Source organism: Miniopterus schreibersii (genome assembly GCF_964146895.1).
Source record: "Miniopterus schreibersii genome assembly, chromosome: 17".
Classification (NCBI taxonomy): Eukaryota; Metazoa; Chordata; class Mammalia; order Chiroptera; family Miniopteridae; genus Miniopterus; species Miniopterus schreibersii.
Window position 1 is genome coordinate 1,833,317 of NC_138117.1, and position 16,204 is coordinate 1,849,520.

A 16,204-nucleotide genomic window follows, 5' to 3' on the forward strand; every position below is an offset into this window, starting at 1 on the left:
TGTCCTCCTAGATATAAATTAGCCAATTCTTGATACACTTTTTAAAGCTCTTAGTTTATTAGCACTTAATGGAAAAAGAGGAATAGAGAGATAAGAATCTTAGGAAAATAAGTAGTATTTTTATGTAAGAAAAATATCTAAAACCTGCATCTTAATCCAGTAGACCTAAAATTATATTTCAAAAGTCTAAGAAATATAGGTTTTTGGAAGTATTACCAAGAAATTTAATATTTAATAACTCCATTAGATTCATGAAATGCATGATGTTTACATCCTGTTATAATTTTAGGAGAACTGCAACAAATAATTAATTGCAATAATCTGTACTCCATTGCCCTGTGCAAAATAGCCCAAAGAGAGACTCCTGAATCCAGTGTTCTTAAAGGACTAGGAAAGTTTATTCAAATATATCTAAGTTTAGGCACTAAGTATACAGCTAGTATGGTCTGTATGAGACAAAAAGCAATACAATTTTATTTTTTCATTAAAGATTAGTTTGGAATGTTAATGATTAATTCTAAACATAAATAAAAATATTCTTTTCACTTATATGTCAGTGTATTTCTTCACTTTTAAATAAGCTGTCATCTGAAATTACCCCAAAATAAACAGCAAATGGACCCCCAGCACTAAAATAATTAGACAGCAATCCAACTTTCCAGGCAAACATAGACCACCATTTTCCAATAACAGAAGAGAGCTAAGCAGCAATGGAATTAGGTTTCCCTACCAATATCTGTCACTCAAAACCATCATTAATTTTGTGCCCTACCCAGAACAGAGGAGTGTAGCTAAGATTAGAGCCCACCGGACAATTTAAATTCATAAAGTTCCCTGAGCTTCCCAGAGTCAGGTGCCGCATAAATGTTAAACAGCAGTAATCACGATAACGATGAAATTATTCTCCTAATCTCCGCCATGCACGTGCTGTGAGTAATACTCAGCCACGTTATCACTGGGCCGTGGGCACATGCACACAGCCAGGGAGGTTGTGGGGCACGCAGCTCCCTCTGAAATCCATGGGCGCTGTGCAATCCACTCAACTCGGCACGGGGCCGGGCCGGGGGCGGTTACACCGTGACGCTGAAGAGAGTCAAGGCCGACAGAAATAAAAAACAACGCTCAATGGTTTCAAAGTCCAGAAAAATGAGGCAAGGTTTCTATTTTTAACTTTTAAAAATTCTAAGTGTTTTATTTAAAAAGTATAAAAAGAACAAATGAAAATTTAGAAAAAATAGCCACACGCTCTCTTATATAAGAAATGAGAACTTTCCATTCTTTTAGCACAAAAACCAAATATGTTCATGTGTGTTTCTTGCCAGTTCCTAAACCTTACTTTGGATTTGAAAATACCTCTTCTGTATTGTATTTTAGAGCCCTCTTTGTGTCTGCTAAAACCAGCTGCTGTGAGAGTCCCAAAAAGAAGGTAATAGCTTGAATTAAAAAGACAGCCTCCCACATCACTGAGAACTACATCAACACCTGTGGCCAAGAGAATCGCAAAAATGGGTGATTTCAGAAAAGATGCGGCAAGGTGTATTTCCTTATAATTAGGCAAGTGGAAACTACAGATATGGTCGTGTTTAATAATGAAAACCTGGTACGAGACGCAGGAAAGATATTTTTCTGAACTCTTTATACAGCTGAAAAGCTCTCCCTTCCCTAATTTTATCGTCAGGCCCATACTTAGCCCAGAGACGGAAACCATATTTATAGAAACCATCTCCTCCAGATTCTTTCAGATAAGAGGCCACAAACCAACACCTACAAATTTACAGTTTACTCAGCCAGCCTGTAACCATGGAAACACACGGACCATTTACACAGAGCCGGCCCTTGAGAATCCAGACCTGCCTCCCCGTCTTGAGAGCGGCTCACGATGTAATCTGCTTCCTTTGTCTGATGAACTGTTACCATTCACACAACCGACCGACCAATCGAGAACGTGTATGAGGAAGTTCGCACCCCATCGCCGTACAAAAGGCGTCCGACTGGGGTAACACACGAGTCCAACAAAACCCTTTCCGACTCGCCCTTTGTTGGAGGAGACGCTGGTCAGGGAGGCTCCTGATTACCTGCCATCTGCCGGTGTCGTCCCCGTTTATTCTGTCCCACACTTGCTGCTCTGCGCCCTCCCCCTGCCAACTCCCCCCTGCATCCGTCCGTCACGCGGACCCCACAGCATCCTCAGGCTCCAGGGAACCGAGTGAGCAACGACTACGGGCCAGCCTCTGAGCGACGAGAGACATCCCGGGTCCTCGGTCTTAAATGGGGACAACTGCCTCTTCTTATTTGGTGTCATTGTTGTAAATAACCATACACGTTGCATGTCCTGCGTTGGTGCATCTTACAGAAATCTCACGTGTACTGATACTGAATCTCCTAGCGGCCCCGACAGAAAGACATTCTCACAGCTGCCTGAATCGAGAGGGTTCTGACGGGGTGGAAATACCGCGTCCGAGTTAAACGTAAACAAGTAAAATAAAGTTTTATACGGCAGAGTCGGGATTCCAACTTCGGTCTCTAGACCCTCTTCCTTTACTGTATACCTACAACTGTTCAATTCCCGAGTAATATCCTAACACAAGCTAAACTTTCCTAATTAACCAGACTTACCGAAAACCCATTTCTCTGCACATCTGGCTCTCATCAAACATTACTATTCCTGTTTAGGCCCATGGAGGGGATTAAAATTTTAATTCTATCCTATTCTTATTTCTATTTAAATAAATAAATTTTTACTGGAATAGCATTTTCCAGACTTTTTTTTTTATATAAAGACGAAAGCGGAGCAATGTAAACAATTTCGGAAATTTTAAGGTGCGCCGCGGCAGGTTACTCACAACTCTGACTTACACTAAGCCGGTGATGAACGGATCCCACCTGTGAAATGAGTCACACTCTCTCAAAACATTAAAAGTGCATTAAAGGAAAGGGAACCGTACAAAATGGTTTATGCTGCTCTGTGAGATTTAGTTTTCCACAGTGGGAAAAATTTATTTCCTGCAAGAGACCGACTTCTTTGTCAAGGCTCCCTGTGCTATCAGGCAGATTTGGATTGGACCTCAGCCCAGAAACACGGGTCCAGGTCTGAAGTTTACAGAAGCTGCATCATGTGCCCCCCTGGGCACCTGGGCCACGTGCAGGGCAAACGTGTTCAGCGGCTGCGGCTGATGGGAGGGATCCAAACCCCACGGAAAGATACCTGTCATTACTCACTTAGCAAATGCAAACCAAAACAAATATTAACCCATGAGCACTTAACACTTGTAATTTAAAAGACAGGAATGACGAGTGTGTGACAAGGACTTCAGGACACGGGAGCCTCACATATTGCTGATGGGGAACGTCAATGATGTGGCCACTCTGCAAAGTTCCTTCGGACATTCAACATTGTATGCTCAGGAAAACGTCACTGTACGGCCCAGAAGTTCCAGTCCTGCGCACCCACCCAGAAACTTGTACACGAATGCGCACACCAGCCTTCAAAATAGGAGAGGGGGCAACAGTGAAAACCACCCAAATGTTTATCAAGCTATAAATGTATAAACAGAAGGTGGTATGTCCACTCACTGGACTATGACCCGGCAATGGAAGCGAATGAAGTGACGATGTCTACTGCCACGTGGACAAACCTCAGCGTCACACTAAGCCAAAGAGGCCGGACAGAAAGGACTAGAGAGTGTGCTTCCGTCCAAGGGAGACGTCAGCCAACACCTCGGAGGCGCCAAAGCTGAGGAACAGTGAGCACCAGGCTTTTCTTAACCTGGCGGGAGGGGGCCATGTCCTTAACCCCTGGCAGACCAGTCACCTGGTGCAAGCTGTCCCGGAAAAGGGGCTTCACCTTGGACAAGGTGACTCTCTTCCTTCAGTCATCTCTTGAAAGTGGCCGGCAGCTGAGGGCTACCTGCCAGCAGTACCCCAGATGCCAGGAAAACGGTCCTTAAGCCCAGAAGGAGTATCGGGGACCCCTCAGTGCCAACGAAAGGCCCTGCTCGGCGGTGCGGGACTTCGAGTGCAGGACGTCCCGCTCCTGGGGCAGCCCTATCTGGTCACAGTGTGACCTTTTATGTATACACGATAAATCTGCTTTGCTTTGCTAATATCTTATACTGTTTTATGTTACTTTCTGTTCTGTCTTTAAGCTTACACCCATGACGCTGTTCTGTATTTCTCCTTCATTTACTCATGAAATATTTATTGAGTGCTGCCTGGGCGGCGCAGGCTCTTGGGGTGTTTAGAATATTCTCTTTGATGATACAATTCTTTATTCTGTTTTCATGGAAGCTGGGTATTAATTTGACTTGTTGAACATCCACAACATACTTACTTCAAAGTCTTCAGCAGAATACTGCAGAAAACTGTCTCCATCCAGGACAAATTGTTTTAGCTTCGCTACCCTGGTATTAACTGTGCTCTAACACTGTATTCTCAGGCTCAGGTCGGGCGGGAGAGTTCAGAATGATGACACTGCGCAGAGGAACACGCCCTCTCCTCTCCTGCTTTCTCCCCGGGCTCCCTCCTCTGTCCCGCTCGCTCTGCGATGCCCGGAGCTGGCCCCGTCTGTCAAGAGTGTGGGTGACTCCCCGTCTGTTGAGGGAGATGGCAGATCCAGTCAAGGTACTTTGAGTGGGCCCTTCGGGGTCAGCAAAACCCCAGCATGAACCTGGAGTCAGCGCTCTTCAGCCGTATCTTGTGACCAGGGCGCCAGACCACAATCTCTGCTCACAACCAATGAAACATTTTATCTGAAGACCACGTTTAATACTCTTTAGTGACAGGAGCCAGAAGCCTGGCTTCCCACCTCCCATTTACTAACCCAGAGGCCAGCAGGGCCTCACAACCAGCCATACTCATCCCTGCCCTATGTTTGAGCCGAGCTCTGTCTCTGTATTTGTTTCAATTATGTTGTCTGTCATTAGCACTTAGGCTTAAATTTAAGCTGCAATTCGCTTGACCACGTTGTCCCTAAAATATCTGAGAGGCACGTTAATGATAAATAATGCTGTACGGCCCCGGCCCTCAGTGCAGCAAATAACGGCATCTACAAGCAGACACAAAATGACTCAGAGACAGAAGGGAGACCATCGGGGAACCTAACAAATCATTAAGAAGGTGGAGCAGGAGTTATTCGTCCACCTCTGCGGTCTGGAGGCGGAGCCTCTTTTCATGCACAGGACATTTACACTCATGTTTTAGGCACTTGTACATAGTCCCTTACTTGAGTCGCAAAACGACCGTGAGACATCTATGCCGTTAGTCTATCATTTCAGAGGTAAGGAAACCAAAACCCAGAAAAGTTAAGTGATAGCTTTAGAAGTCACACTCCTGATAAGCCGTGAAGCGAGGGTTCAGGGAGGGGTCTGGCTCCAGACCTGGGGAAGGCCAGCTGGCGGCGTGTTCTGGAAGCGAGGACACGAGTCATGCTCCGGAGGGTCACTTCTCCGCAGCAGTGAGTGAGGTTACGAAGACCGCGCGAGGGGCAGCCGGAGCAGGACTCGGAGGACCCCAGGTGGGAGAAGAGGTTCTCACCGGGCAAGAGGCCGGCAGAGAGAGTGACCACCCAGAGGTGCAGGGAGACCAGCAGACTTACGGCGCTGAGTCTTTATCAAACTAACCACAGTGCTTAAATCTCTGGGTCCCAGGTCATTACATACATGAGCAGAGCAGAAAGCAGCAAGAAAGGATGCATGTGAGACAGGAAGAAACAGAAACGAACCATGTTGAACACATCAAGGTGGAAACATTATCAAAGGAACAAGGAGTGGCAGCCTCCATGTCGCCGGCATCAGCGGAAAAAGCCTCGGGTTAGGTGACGTAGCTGACTCAGCAGTCAGCTGCTCCAGGAAGTCTGGAGATGAGGAACTGGTAAAAGGCAACAAACCCCTCATAAAAACGAAGGAAGTATGCTCAAAGCACACAAATTACTTTAAAATGCTCCCGAATGGAAGGACAGAGCGCCTAGAAAGTCTTACCTACTGAAACGTGTTAGGGACCAAGAAACAGAGGGTTTGTTTCAAGATAGTTGACGGATTAGCTCAGGAGATCATTTGAAATTGAATATATTTTTATTACAGTAATAGGCAACATGCACTATTATATTACTTTCAGGTGTACAACCTGGTGATCCGACATTTATATTCCTCGGGATGTGATTACAATGGTAAGCCCAGTGGCCATCTGTCGCCACTCAGTTATTACAAGATTACTGACTGCACCCCTGTGCTGCGCACAGCCCCCCGCCACTGACTGTGTCACCACAAGTCTAGACCTTCCCCTTCGCCCTCCACCCGCCCCGCACCCCTCCACTCTGCACCCATCAGCTCGTGCACTGTGTCTAGGAGTCTGCTGCTTGCTTGTTTTGTTACTGTTTTTAGATTCCGCGTGTAAGTAAAATTTTTTTTAAATCTGCTGATATATAAAGAATCTTTGGATCTAAGTGATCTTCCCAGAAGAATGGCAGAAGCCCAGCACCCAAGTCGGTTACAATGACGAAGGGTTAATGCAGCAAGGGTTTCAACCCTTCTTCATGGTAACCGACTTGGGTGCTGGGCTTCCCGCTGGAAACCGAGAGCCTTGCTCCTCGGCGGCATCCACAGATCAGCTTCCACCTCGCCTCTTAGGAACGCGGGCGCTGGCCCCACGCCGCACCTGCTCTAGCGGGACCGATGCGTTGACACTGCCGCACACCTGAAACTGGGGGGCAATGGTATTCAGTGTAAATTGCGGTTGAAATTTTTAAAAAATTAAAAAGACTAAAATGCATTAGATTTGCATGTACTAACGTCTGAAACACACGAACCTAAAATCTGCTTCCTTGAGAAGCAAACTGCGTTTCACATGGGGATAGTTAATATATTTCCATTTAGATCTGTTAATATGAGGGATTTAACTGATTTCCTAGTATTGATCTATTTCTGCATTTCTGAAATAAACCTCACTGGCCGTGGTGGGTTAAGATTGTTAAATACAGCTGGATATCATCTGCTGATAATTTACTTGCTATTTTTGCATCTACATTTATAATTGAGATGGATATTTTCTTCTTTACTCTCTTTGTTAGCTTTTGTTATCAGCGTCACAGGATAGCTTTTCATCTTTCTCTATGTTCTGGAAACATGAAGATAAACAGAAAAATTTCTGTTCCTTAAGAATTTGGAAAATGTATCTTGTGAAAGAACCCAGATCCACTCTCTTAGGGGACGGAGCAACATTCTTATTGCAGCCTTTTCAAGCCCTCTATAATGACTTTAGTCAACTTTGATAATTTCCCAATGATTCATATATTTCACAAAAAGACTAAAATTAATGATTTTTACAGAATAAATTTATTTTCACATTTCTTTTATATACTTTGTTTTCTGTGGCTGCCCAAAATACTTCTGTGCCACAGTTTGAATCTCCACATGTAGATCTCAACCTCCAAAAAACAAGCAAATAAATGCAGGCACGGCACCTCTTCACACCCTTATCACTACAGTGCTGACGCCAGACCCCAGCCCTGCGAATCAGGGCATCTGTACAACTGTAGGGTTTAGAAATTAGCTGCCTATAATCCAGACTAGACATGGAAACACCGTCTCACCAGATGTTAGGAACTGAATGCTTGTGTCCCCTCACCCAAAATTCATACACTAAAGCCCCAACCTCCCTTGTATTTGGAGATGGGCCACTAAGGAAATAATTAAAGTTAAGTGAGGTCATAACGGTGAGACCCCAATCCCATGGGATCAGTGTCCTTATAAGAGACATCACAGAGCTCACCAGCCCCCACCCCAAATCAGAGGTCGTTTGAACACACTGAACACACAGGGAGAGGACATTCATCTCTGCCAGCAAGAAAGACAAATCCTCACCAGAGCCCGAGCACCCTGACACCCTGACCTTGGATTTCCCCAGCCTCCCGAACATCAGGAAACCGATTCCTGCTGTTTAATCCACACAGTCTGTCATATTCCCCTACGGCAGGCCAAGCACACTGATGTACTAGGGTGGAGAGAAGCAGAGTACGTGGCCTGGAGCCAGCAGCAGCTGAAGGAGCTCCTACACCAGGGAGGTAAAGGAGCTCCTTTGGGCCAATTCTGTGTGTGGCTGTATTGCTGCAGCCCCCCAAACAATTCTGTAACCAAGATGCATCCATTTCAACACTAAAGATAAATAAAAAAAGAGATGCCTCCCTTACTGAGCTCCTTTCTACCTAAACATCTAAAGAATGTCTCCTGCAAAGAATCTTACCCGTGCAACACAAACTCACTCTTAATTAACATACTTAGATTTTTTTTCATTTCTAATTCTTTTTTCTCATCGAAATTGCAAATTTTACATTCAAAGAGGAAATACTTGTAAGAGTAACATTTTAAGCATCTTACGGTAGCAGGCCCCTCAAAAATGTCCACATCCTAATCTCCAGAACCTGTGACTATAAATATGACAAGAGGAAATCAAGACTGCAGATAGAATTCAACAACAGGGAAATTATACAGGATTATCTGTCTAGTCTAATAGTCTAGTCTAATATCTTGAACTATCAGTTGGCTAATTTACTATCCCATTTTATAAAGAAAGCTTTTAAAGGGTGGGCCGAGTGTAATCAGAGGGTCTTTATAAGGGGAACGGGGAGGGGGAGAGTATGAGTGTAGTGCTGTGTGAGAAAGACTCGGAGGCCACTGCTGCTCTGAAGACAAAGCCGGAGGGGCCACGTGCCCAGGAATGCAGGAGCCCCTAGAAGCTGGTGAAGGGGAGCAATGAGCTGTCCCCAGCTTCCGGAAGAAACCCAGCGCTGCCCACACCTTGATTTTGGTGCAACGAGGCCCGTTTAAGACCTGGGACCTCCTGAGCAGTCGGATAATAAACACGGGCCGCTGATGCCGCCAAGCGTGTGACCATCGGTTACAGCAGGGCAGGCAGCTGATGGGCTGGTTAAGGAATAAAGTCCGGGATCAGGGAACCTTCATCAGACTACAGCCTCGCCCCCTGTAAACCGCACCCTTACGCGAGAAATTCGCTCTACAGGCTCTGATTCCCAGCTAGAAGACGGCATAATATTGTAACAATATTCTATAAAATTAGGTGCGACGGCCGACTTACGTGGTCTGTGGTATCTAGCTGGCAAATATTTGACATTGAAATAAAATTACAAGAATTAACTTTCCACTTATCTACTTAACAGTCATAATTTTCTTTGTGTAACACTGTCTTTCTCTGGCTTTCCTCCTTTTATTTTTCATGTATTGCAGTCTAATATCTTGAACTATTGATTCGCTCATTGACTTTCTTATTTTATAAGAAAAGCTTTTAAAGTTAATGCTTTTCTTCTACAGACAGGCTTGATGGCATCCTGTGAATTTTGGTAACCAGTGTTCTCACCTTTAATTGATTTTTACTGGTTTTAATTTCCACTTCTACTCAAAATCTGTTTGGGAAAGTTTTCTATTGTCTTAAATTTAAAAGTGGCTGAGTTTGTTGCTGTTACTGATAATAACACTTAAAGCCTTGATAATAATTTCTGTCCGTATCACACACAAATCAGCAAGTACGTCCTATGAAACGGGACCTCTCACATTTACAGGATTTGCTTGAGATCTTGCTGAATGCACACACCATCTTCCGTTTCCACAGTGACTGAACTTTTTCATAGACTATGATCCTGCAAACACCCTTAGATATTTATGTCTGCTTATTCTTGCGAAGACTAGAATTTTTAATCTATTAAAATTTTTATTTTCTATTACTTTCTCAGATTCCTAGAAGTTATTTTTCTACTTATTGTTGCTATTTACTGTATAAAGCATGTCATCTCATCATTAAGGTCTGTATTTTTTTCTATTTAAACTTACGTTTTTTCCCTTCCAGGACTCTTTGCTTAAATGAATACTGAATATTTTTTATTTGCATCTGCCATTTCAACATTTGCCCATTTGTTGTTGGTTTTTGTTTGTATACTTCTTACACACAGCATATATTCGAATTTTATTACCTTTTCTCAAACTGAGTCTTTTCTTGTCAATATGATAGTTTAAGCATTTGCATTTTTAACAGAAATTTTAATGTTTTGAGATATATAGTTTTGTTATACACATACACACATTCATCTGCTATATTCATAATTCCATTCTACAGTGGTGTTAATATTATTACAGGTTACCTAAGAAGTTTTAAAAACTCATTGGGCCCGTGCATACCAGCATAACTTAGATAAGCCTGAAGACCACCTATGGCAACATGATTATGTCATTCGTTTAAAACAAAACACAACACAACTTGGTCTATGAAAGACAAGGCTGTAAACCGCTATATAGCTTCACTATTTCATTCAGGAAATTTCCATGATTAATTTATCAGAGACATAATCTGCTCACCTGGATAAACATTTTATTAGTCAAAACTCCGTTCAAGACCCTGCTTTGCTGTGTCCATCAATCCTGAACTACGATATCGCGAATACAGCCCTATCTCCATCAAATCCACTTCCCAAGGCCAGCCTTAAATCACTGGATCCCAGATTCAAACTCTATTAATCTCCCCCATTAGAGTCCCTCTTTTAAGACAGAAGTAAGATTCTGTGGTATTCGCCCCTACTGTAGAAAGTTCTAATAACTTTATTAACAAGTCTGAAGACAGTTTGGAATACTAACTAGTATTAGAATCAAAATAAAGTGTCACCTCTTTCTTGTGATCAGAAATTCAACACCCCTTAATTTTCCTCTGCCCATTCCCATAAGACAGCCCACACGAAGGTAACATGATTTGCACCAAGGTTATTGCAATTAATTTCACATTTCATCAGTTCTCTTGAACAATGATTTAGGCTTAATTTGATTAGCTGTCACATTTTTATACCTGACTTCTCCAGTTACAAGCATTCCGTTCAGAATTATTTTATTATTAGCTGGGATATTATTGAAACATACACTGGAAACTTGTAAACACTTGTCAGGCTGATCCGGGAGGGAAAGCTGTGCATCTGAGTGCATGTTCTGTTGCTAAGGAAATGCACTCGACCTCCCCTCCGGCATCGATACTTCACGGGACAGAGAATTTGGAGGCTGGAACATTTCTTCACAGATCATGTTATTTTCACTCTTCTGATCTGCGTCGTCGTCGATTTCTTTTTCCTCATGCGCCTGGCTCACTTTTTTCTAAAACAGAGGTTTCTTTTTTTTTTAAGTTTTGCCTGAAATGGCACAGGTTTTCCTGGCGGTGGCTTCATCTCGTATATGGTGGCAATTTTTGCTGAAGAAACATTTCTCCAAATGACAACTTTATGTTTTGAACAATAACTTATTACTTACTCTCGTTCCTCCTGCGAAGCACCCCCCCCCCAGGCCACTCCTCTCCTCGCCCGCCTTGCAGTGGAGGCGGCACCCGAAGCTCCTGGCCCGTCATCAAACCACTGTCTTCTCCAGGAATCCTGTTCTTTCATTTTTCTGATGGGAATTTAATTCGGACGTAGAGCCTTTTGCTTCCTTGTTTCCTTCTCTCTCTTCCTCCCCCTTCCCACCTGACCCTGCTGGTCTTGCCCACAGCACGGACAGCCACGTACTGTTATGGGGTTGTAATGATCGCTCCTCTTCAGAGGCAGGGTCTTTTCCTGTGTCTTCAGCTAGTCTTCCCTTCCTTTGATCTGAAGTTCTCGCACCCCTTCCATCAATGAACCTTCAGGAGTTGAGCAGGGTGGGAGCTCAGCAGGGGAGGTGGTGAGGGTCCCCTTGGGTGCTGCACAGTGCTTGGGTGCTGGCTATGTTCTCATTCTGGGGTTCGGGCTGGTACACAGAGGTCCTAGTCTACTACCTAGTTTCCAGCAGATATTCTGGTGTGTGTGTGATGAAAAGACTTCACAGTACAATGTACCACATGGAAATCTTTAAAAAATAAATAGAATTCGAAGGAAATAAATACATTAAAATATAGACAGCAACCTACCTTAAAAATAAAATATACATTATAACACAATATGTATGCTTCTTTATTAATCATTACTACCAAGATCTAATAAAAGGTCTAAGTACCATAAATCCAAAGTATCCATGCGCATAGAAGATATTTTGAGAAACCTGAGCCACTCAATATATCATCAAAATATTGATGACCTCTGTTGGGGAGAAAGTCGTAAGTCCGGCTACTATAACAGGTTTATTGCCTGCAATCACACTTGAAGGGAATGCCACACATCCGTGACAGATGACTGAAAATAAAGATTTGTTTTTCCCATCCAGCTACACGGCTGCCCTGAATTCAGACCCCAGGGCAGGGGACCAGCTCCAGTGTCACTTCATTGGATGTAAGTGGAGTAATTTCCTTGCCTAACATCTGGAAACACTAAATTAGTGAATTCTATGAATAAATGAGACTTAGCAATACAGTCATTTTCAAGGCGCCCCCGGTTTCGCCCCTTCCCAGCAGAGCTTACCTGCGGGCCTGGCGCCCAGGAGTGGCGAGAGGACCACGCTCCGCCGTTCAGGAAGGACGCCCGGGCAGCACCGGCAGCGCGCTTCCTGCTTCGCGGAGCCTGCGTCTCCAAGGACAGCTCGGGGACAGAGCTGGGAGAACAGAGCTCCCTTCTGCTGCCCGTCGAGCGCTAAGGGCTAGCGCTCGGTTCCGTGCCAGGTTCGCCATCAAGGACTCCACCAGCAGCTCCTCATAGGTCCTCTTTCTTCGTAACAGTCCCGACGCTTGGAGATCTGCAAGTAATCACAGCATCGCAGTTTCTATCCAGATGCCCAATGACACGCAGGCCTATCAAGCGGTTTTAATTTTACACAGATAAATATACACAACCAAAACCATTTTTAAGACAGAGCTCAGTTTTGAAACACCATTCTAAATCGGTACTATGTTATTGCTTCACAAGAAAAAAATAATAATTTCCATGAATAAAAATGGATGAGAGCTATGCTTGAGCACGGAGTCTTGGGAGTAACTTTTCTCCTAAGAGGCTCAATTTTTTTTATTTGCTGGGTGTACCATAGGTCAAAATACACATTGCTAAATTTATATTTCCTTCTTATATACACAAACATGCACACACATGCAAACTATAATATTGTACTTAAACTATTCCATACATTTTGAAAAATTCAACTTTACGAATGAGTGCATTCTTTTAGTAACACATTATAGATCGATCGATCTATTGATTGGTAGGTACATACGTACATAGACACACAGATACATAGAAAATATGGTTATATTTTCAAGTCTTTCTTTTCTTTTCATTCTTACTCCTATGGCAAGACTGGATGTGCAGTTAGTTTGGGGAGGAAAAAAGCCCGATGGTATTTTTTTATAATGTAACCTTAAAATTGCATGTTTTGTAAACTGCTTCACGGCCCTCAACTAAAGCATTAGTCTCCGTTTCTGCCTCATTATGATGACACTCGAGGCCTGATCTCTTCGCCCAGCTCCTCAGAGAACCGGGGGAAGCGCAGGACTAGTAACAAGTAACCATGGAAACCGGACTCCATCCGTGTTTGCACAGAATGGAGGTTATATTGCTGTGGAATTTCATTTCAATGAGATGTTTTGATTGTTTTATGAGTTCAGATGCTTTGGAAAAACAAAGCATTTCTCAAGTCAATAGGTTATCCATCAAATACAGAAACTGCTCTCTGTCTGGGAAAACAATGGAATTCCATAACACAAATATCTTCAAGGTTTCACAAAGAAGAAATAGAGCAAACGACCCAGGTAGAAAATACCACCCGGCAAGGAGCAAAGAAAGGGCAGTTTGCTACTGAGCTGGAGAAGACAACCCTGAGAAACCAACCGCCTCCTGAGAGCCCAGGAAGGTGTAAATTAGACTGACCCGTTAATGTCCTTGCTGCTCCTTTTCGAAAGGAACTGATGACTAAACAAAACCCACAGGGAGAGTCTTTGGGTGTGGAATTTAGAAATAAAATACTGCCTTTCTCTTTGTGAATATAATAAATTCATCAAAACTGTATCCGCAAAATTAGAGCACCTATATTCAGCTGAATATAACATAAAAAACAGTTTGGGTATCAAAGATGTTTCCCACAAAAGACTTTTTTTTAAGATTTCTTATTGATTTCATAGAGAAAGAAGAAGGGAAAGGGAGAGAGAGTGCGAAACTTCAATGGGATACTTTACAGGTGACCCAGGAAATGGGATTTCACTGAAAAAGAAAGAGATGTTATAACAATTATTTTTGTTACGTGGTATGTTTAAAAAATGCTAGAGTAAGAGTTGAATACTTTAATATGTGGTGCCCAGATTTGTTTCCTAAAGCACAGTGAGAAAGAGAATATGAACAAGCTGAGAAAAGCATAATTACACACTGCACCTTTCTTTGCTGGTGCTATTTTTATGAATCTTAGGCTAGAAGGCCAGTTACATTTTTAACGCTTCTCTTAGTTTTAACCACCAGAAGTGCAGAGCTGTTCATGTAAGCATTCTTTGTTACTTTATAATTCTTGCAGTAAATTAAAGAAACCTAAATTAGACGGCATTGTTTTTGGAAAAATAACATGGGAGCAGTAGATTCCTCAACAATTTTCACTTAATTCTTAACTGAATTTCATATTTTATCCCAATCTAGCTAATTCTTAAGAAGACTTCAGGAAATAAATCACTTCCTTTAGGTATATAATGCTACTGAAACCTGCTTCACTAGAGAATTAATTACAAATTAGTAATTAGGCCGGTCGGCGCGGCTCAGGGGCTGAGCGTCCACCTGGGATCCAGGAGACTGAGGTTCGGTTCCCGGTCGGGGCACAGGCCCGGCTGCGGGCTCCTCGGTGCCCAGCAGGGGGCGCGCGGGAGGCAGCCGGTCCCTCACTCTCATCACTGACGCCCTGAAGTCGAGGCCACGGGGGGCGCGGGGGGGATGGGGGGGCACCCCGAGGCCACGGGGGGGCGCGGGGGGATGGGGGCGCCCCGAGGCCACGGGGGGCGCGGGGGGATGGGGGCGCCCCGAGGCCACGGGGGGCGCGGGGGGGATGGGGGGGCACCCCGAGGCCGCGGGGGGGCGCGGGGGGATGGGGGCGCCCCGAGGCCCCCTCGCCCGCCCGGGAGCAGGCCCCGCCCTCCCGTCCCCCGCCCGAGCCGGGCCTGGCCTCGCGGGGCACAGCTTGGGGAGAAGCAGCGCAGCGCCCGTGGGAGCAGCTGAGAGTAAATTCGTTCAAGGCCGGCGGCCGGATCGGCCGAGCTTCCTGGGCCCCCCCCCCGCCCCCAGCGCGGCCCCAGGCTGCAGGGAGGACGGGCGGCCACTCACCTGGGACGGCGGCTCCCCGCGGCCGCGCTCCCACCCGGCTGACGGCGCTGCGCTGCGGACGCCGCCGAGCTGCCCGCCGCCACCGACACCGGGGCCACGGCCACGGCCACGGCCACCGGGCGGGCGACCGCGTCCCGCCCGCGCGTCCTCGCTCCGGCTCCGGCTCCGGCCTCGCGCCAGCAGGGGGCGCTGCTCCCACCGCCTGGCGCCTTACGGGCCACGCGCTCCCTTATAGATGTGGGCGGAGCTGTTGTAAGCGAAGAGCCCATTGGAGGAAAGTACCCGGGCTACTGACCCCTCATTGGCTGGGCTCTGGCAGCTTCCCATTGGCTGAGCTGTTGCTGGGCGGAGAGTCTCTCCCGGCTGCAGCCCGGCCTACGGCAGCGCCGCTCGCGGGCCCGACGCAGGTGCGTCTCTCCCCGGGGTCGGGGTGCAGAGCGGGGCCTGGGTGCGAGTTCTCCCTCCCAGCCCCCGGCCCCGCTGCAGGTGCGGTTTCTCTCTCGATTGTCACGGACTTTTAATTTCCACAGGACAGCTGGGCCCAAGGAAGCTCTGAACTAGGTAACAGAAATCTAACAAACGGTGTGAGTTTCAACCTTCTGAAGCCACGTTTTAGAGCAGGAAAGGAACAGGTAAAATTAGTCTCGATGATGAATTTTATTTAAATCCAATATGTACAAAATACTATCATTTTTGAATAACAATAAAAATTCTTAATTAGACCCTATTCATGGAATACCTGCTACATTCACTGCAACGGGCCAGCCACATCGGTGCCAGGGCTGGAGTGGGACCAGTGCCGCTGGGGCAATGGAGATGGGTTACGGGAAAATGTCTTAGAGTGCTTCTGTTTTTAAATTAAAGTAACATTAAATAGAACTTGAAATCCAGTTCCCCCATTGCACAAGCCACCCTGAGGTGCTCAATAGCCTCGCGCAGTCAGTAGCTGCCATCCCGAGAACAGCTCTAGCC

General features: G+C 45.3%; 1 long non-coding RNA gene across 1 annotated transcript in view; it reads right to left on the minus strand.

Annotated features, from left to right (window-relative positions):
• Positions 1–12,628, minus strand: part of LOC308547242 — a 153,108-nt gene extending 140,480 nt beyond the window's left edge. The window contains exon 1 of the long non-coding RNA XR_013997483.1: positions 12,410–12,628. This is a non-coding gene — a long non-coding RNA (uncharacterized lncRNA). The remainder of the gene's footprint in view (positions 1–12,409) is intronic.
• Positions 12,629–16,204: the final 3,576 nt, after the last annotated feature.